The sequence below is a fragment of the Lytechinus pictus genome, chromosome 2 (assembly GCF_037042905.1).
Source record: "Lytechinus pictus isolate F3 Inbred chromosome 2, Lp3.0, whole genome shotgun sequence".
In the NCBI taxonomy this organism is placed as follows: domain Eukaryota; kingdom Metazoa; phylum Echinodermata; class Echinoidea; order Temnopleuroida; family Toxopneustidae; genus Lytechinus; species Lytechinus pictus.
In genome coordinates this window covers 16,406,601-16,412,600 of record NC_087246.1, presented here as the reverse complement: position 1 = coordinate 16,412,600, position 6,000 = coordinate 16,406,601, and positions in this window count along the sequence as shown.

The following is a 6,000-nucleotide window of genomic DNA, read 5'->3' as shown; positions in this document are numbered from 1 at the left end:
GGCGTAAACTAATAGTTCCGCCTTCGGTATGTGAGGTATTGACAAGAATGTATCCGGAGTAAGGTCGGCCGCCTCCCTCGCGTGTAGAATGCGGTTGGCGGTGGCCATACCCACTCCGGGCAGACTCATCAATTCCTCAGACGAACAAAAGTTGATTTTGATTCTTTGTATGTTGCTCGCCATCTTGATGTAGAAATTAATCAGTAACAAAAATTAAATTCCAAAATTGAACTGTAATTAACCCAAAATTATCCTGCAGACTACTTTGTCTTGCGGATAAAATCAAAATAAATCTGGGACAAAATTAACTTTAAAAAAATGAAAGAGAAATTAGCAGAACTAACCTCAAAATATCCTGAGGATGTTATTAAATTAAAATCCAGAGGCTACCTTGCCTAAAAAATAAAATTCCTGTATGATTTAATTCTTAGGAAAGAAAAGAAAAAATGCAAACAATCGAACGCTCACTTGTTCAAAGAAAGATATGAAAAATATATAGAAATAATTTCAAATAAATAAATTCTTATTATTTATTATTTTGTTTTTTTTGTTTTTTGAACAAAAGTTAATATTTACAAGTACAATTTATCTAAATATATACAAAATTTATATAATTATACAATTTATAATTAATTGATTGAATATGAATTTAATACAAATGTCAGCAGCACAGCTCACAGCATTCACTCAACGGCAGCAGCAGCAACAAAATATATTATACAACAGCAGCAGCAACAATTCAATTACACAACGGCAGCAGCAATAAACAACAAAATATTCAATACAGCAGCAGCAGCAACAATACAACAGCACAGCAACAGCAGCAAAATATTCAATACAGCAGCAGCAGCATGCAACAAAATAATTAATACAAGACTGAATTTCCTTATCTCCTGAGACGCGTGACCAAAAATAATAAATTTCTAACAATTAACAGCAGCAGCAGCAGCAGCAGCAAATTTCTGGTGTTTTCTCCAAAAAACACCCAGAAATATAAATACACACAAAAAAAATACTAACAGCAGCAGCAGCAGCGCGGCGGTCAAAGGAGAAAAGCAAATTCAGGCTTGTAATAAAATAATCAACTCACAACATCAATAATATTCAGCAATCCATTCACACCACATACGGTACACAGCTCAGCTCACTCACGTCGCAAATTCACAACACCAACCCAATCAGTACACACGTCAAACACAATAAAAAAATCATCAAAAGTCAATCACTCTCGGTGGCCAGAAAAAATTATCCTACGAGGGAAGATTTCATTTAAATATATGAACAAACAAAATGTGTGGATATATACCCTAACTAGTACAACGTATAATGTTTTGTCCAAAAAAATCTGATTAGCTCCTGTCGAGCTAGCCGCTGAATTCCTTCAAGGCCAGCACGGCAGTGCCGATCGGTAAAAAAATAGAGTATATTTACGGAACTAAAAATCAAACTTTTTCCACCAAAAAATAAAATCTCAAACTAAAATAATATGTTACTTTTTGTTATATTTACTATTATGGACGAAACAGAGTCAAACAGCTCAAATTAATAAAAAGCCTAAAATTTTCAAGATGGCGGCGGCTTTTTTATATTCGGCCACGGCCAACGCAGATTCTGCAACGGCGTTGGCTGTGGCGAAGTAAAGAAATGTTTTGCCGAAAATAAAATAAAAATCGCTTTAATCCTCGTCGCCAGTAAAGAGGGGGGCCGATAACATAAATAATCATACACTCACTATACACATATAAACTTCACACCGGGAGAAAACCTTACCTTATTCTTGTTATCTATCCAGGCACTGTGACAGCTCTCTTACAACAGGTCCGCTACGACCGGGGGTTGGGTATGGAATGATGTTGCTTGTGTGGTTGCGTGTGTACGTATATCTCGCTGTTCGTTCGTCCCGCCGGTGGGTCATGTGACATTGTGTGCTTAATTACGAGTACTACTAATCCCCTAACACCATAATGCCAATTCAAAACATACTCCCAACACGGCCAGAGTTCATTGACCTTTAAATGACCTTTGATCTTGGCAATTTACCTGAAATATGCACAGGGTATTCAAGGATACATTGCTACTCTTATGTCTAAGTTCAAACTAGATCCATAAACTTCTAAAGTTATGATGACAGTTCCACAAATATCCCCAACATTACCAAAGTTTGTTAACCCTAAATGACCTTTGACCTTAGTCATGTGACCTGAAACTCTTACAGGATGTTCAATGGTACTTGATTGCTCTTCTGCCCAAGTTTCATGAGCTAGATCCATAAAATTTCAAAGTTATGACAATTCCTCAAATAACCCCAACATGGCCAAAAATCGTTGACCCTAAGTGACCTTGGACCTTGGTCATGTGACCTGAAACTGGCACATGATATTCAGGGATACATGGTTGCTCTTTTGTCCAAGTTCCATGAACAAGATCCATAAACTTTTAAAGTTATGACAATTCCTCAAATACCGGTAACCCCAATATGGCCAAAGTTCGTTGACCCTAAGTGACCTTTGACCTTAATCATGTGACCTGAAACTCAGGCAGGATGTTCATTAATACTTGATTACCCTTATGTCCAAGTTTCATGAACTAGGTCCATATACTTTTTAAGTTATGATATTTCAAAAACTTAACCTTGGTTAAGATTTCAATGTTGACGCCGCCGCCGTCGGAAAAGCGGCGCCTAGTCTCGCTCTGATTTAGCATGTTTAACATCTTAGTTTTGTATCATGTTTTTTTTTTGCTGAACGTTATAAACACGTTTTTACCTATTATAATTTACTTTAAAGAAATTTGTTTTCATGTTGTTTATCTATAATGAGAAAGCATGGGGGTCAGAGAGATAGTGCCGCCCATTTCGATATTTCAAGTTTAATTTTTTTTTAATGGAAAAGGGGTGGGGATAAGATGGAGGGAGAATAAAGGAAAACATATTTACAAAAATTATATATAAATACCCCGGGGAAGTTAAAATGACATCCGTTTTTGGTCGTCTTGCCGTGCAAAAAGACGACCTGAAATTGATCTCAACTAGCCCCCATTTAAAAAATAACTTGGCGCCCTCCCAGATCAGAGTGCAACCCCCAAAAATGTTTAAATTAAAGGTGAGTCAGTGTGGCTTGCCGTAAATGCATTTTCTCTCAATGCCGACGGCGACGGTGGCGGGCGGTGTGCAAAGAAGATCATGCGTACGTAGGACATGTCTGGAGGTGTCTTTCCAAGGACCATTCTTCGTATCGCCGAAATCGGCTTTGTGAAACAGTTGAGCGATATCTCGTTCTTAGTCTTAACTCTTCTGTAGAACGGTTCTACGAAAGACCCTTTCATGCAACAGGCCCCTGGTCATGCTGGTGTTCTTTAACTGTCTGTGCCTGGGCCGGGTGCCATGCTATCGAAGCATATTCCATCATCATCCGTTAAAGCTACAGTCCACCAGGTTGGTGTATCATCGTACTTGTACTTAACTTAGGTACGATTCCAGGTGGGGTAAATCGTAAAAAAGAATACATTGTAACTCATAATGTAACTTGTAAGTCCTCAAGATCTTTGCTTTTTCAAAAATTTTACATCTTATAAGTTATATTGAATAATAAAATTAGTTTGAAATGATGGATTATTGTGAATTAGAATACCCCTTTTTTCAACAAGTCAAAAGTCCCCGCCCCCGATGGCCACCCACATCAACACAGACACAATTCAAGCAAGCAGCTCAGGCAGCTCATCCAGTCAGACTCAGTCTCACTCTGTCTTGTTGTACTGCAAAAATACTTTTACCTCTTTCTTTGACAGCTCTTTATTCAAATCATCCAAGTTGTTGTGCCAAATGGCCCAATGAATTGGGAATTCCGTAGCTACACTGGGAATGTGAGACATCTGGCTAATCTAAAAGTAGAAAAGTGCGCCGCAAGCTTCGTGAATTTGTGACACTAGTTTCACTAATATTCGCGAATGATATTGATCATGAGAGCACGACATTAAAAATTTTATCAGTGATAAATTATTGTATTTCACTCAAATTGGTACCTTCTTTGTACTAAAAAATTGATTTCGTATGCATTATTTTCATGAATTGAAAGAAATCATTAACAGAAAATTTACATAAAATTTGATCAAATTATAATTTGATAATTTGACTTTATTCTTTGACCTTTATTTGACCTTCAGTGCAAGCCGGTTGATCAACGAGAAGAAGTGAGCGAAGTATCGTTGTTATTTAATAATTTATCCAATAATTTGAAGGTCATTGACGTTTATTATAGAAAATATGTCACTAACAAAGACTGTGTACAACAATCTCTTCAGGAGATCTTCAACATTTGCACTCACAATCCTTGTTGGGGCATTTTTCTTCGAGAGAGTATTCGACAGGACCGCTGATGGGTTGTTCAACAACCTCAACACAGGGGTAAGAACCAGCGGACACGTTTTTCTCCGCCTCCCTAGACTCTCGGGTAACTCCGTGCTCAAGTTACGTTGGGAGCTTACGCGACTGCCGCGGAGCTCAAGATCCTGAGGCGCTAATGCAGTTTCGCACCGGCCGACTTTGAAAGAATTTCACCGCCAGTAATTCTTCACAAATGTCATAGGAAGTCTCTCAATTACATATATTCCCACTGCTTCATATATTGTGATCGGGAACGGCTGCCTGTGCATGCATGACATGTGACATGATGATGATGTCATGATGATCGATTGATCTTTGTCTTTGTCTTTGATGGTAAACAGGTGCAGGTAAAGTTCCCAAATATCGGACACTTTTGACTAAGCATAATTGGACAAAAATAATCATTATATCAAATAAAAATCATGTGTATTTCTGTGGTACGAATGTTGAAATATTTAATGTCATTAAAAAATAGAAATTAGAATTGAAAAAGAATTTGAACGATGTCGATGATGATGCCGAGCATGCTGGCATGCCAAGATCGAAGCCGAAATACAGCCGTTCCCGATTGCGATATTGGAAAAAGTGTAGGTCATATTGGCCTTGAACTTGACTGGGAAACTTGCTACGACATTTGCGTATACCAGTATATTACTGGTGGCCTGGTGGGGGAATTCGCTCGACGAAGTCAGCCGGGGCGCACTCACACGTATTGCGAGGTTAGTATTAGTTATTTAGTATACTAACCTCGCACCACGAACCGCGTTTGGCAGTGGATTTCTAACTAGTGGGTCGCGCGTGCTGGGATCTCACTTCTTGGGTCCACAACACACTACTTCTATGGCTTGAATTTTCTGTGCGCGACGGCATGTAATGAACCCTTGGGTGGCCGGGGCGGAACTGCATTAGCGCCGATCCTGATGATAGAGCAGTACTTAAAGTAACCCAGGGAGCTCCCGTCCGCGCAGCGGGTGGGAGCCCAGGGGCTTACCGTGTATTTGACCATACTCACGGACTAGGGTGATTTATGGTCTAAATATTTCTCCAAATGAATTGTGAAAACAGAAATTATGCACTTACCACGATTATATGGATGAAGGTCTAACGAGTGGCAGTTTCCTGACATCTGGGCACAAACTGGAACCTCAAAAAAACGAAAAGTTCTCTCCTTCTACCCCAGTCTCGATCGGCCATTTTGTTACAATTCATAACAAAAATGGCCGATCGAGACGGGGGTAGAAGGAGAGAACTTTTCGTTTTTTGAGGTTCCAGACAGACCATCCAGGTGCCATTTTGTTCATTTCAAGTCAATTTACATTTTAATTGATTTCCTATCTTCTCTTTAATAGCTATTCTTCCTTTTCTTTCTTTTACTTAATATATAAATTGTCTTTTCCATTAATTATTTTTGCTTTTGAAGGAGAATAATTGTTTCAATTAGAAAGTGTGTGTTTTTTTTTTTTTTTTTTTACCCAATTGGAAATGAGCTCTCTACATAAAGCTTTCATGGATTTATCCTGACCAGCTTTATGAATTGTTATACCTTATGTATTTGTATATTAACTTGGCAGATTAAACCAAAATAACAACCATCTCAAGTGGCCTTATGACAAGGCTCC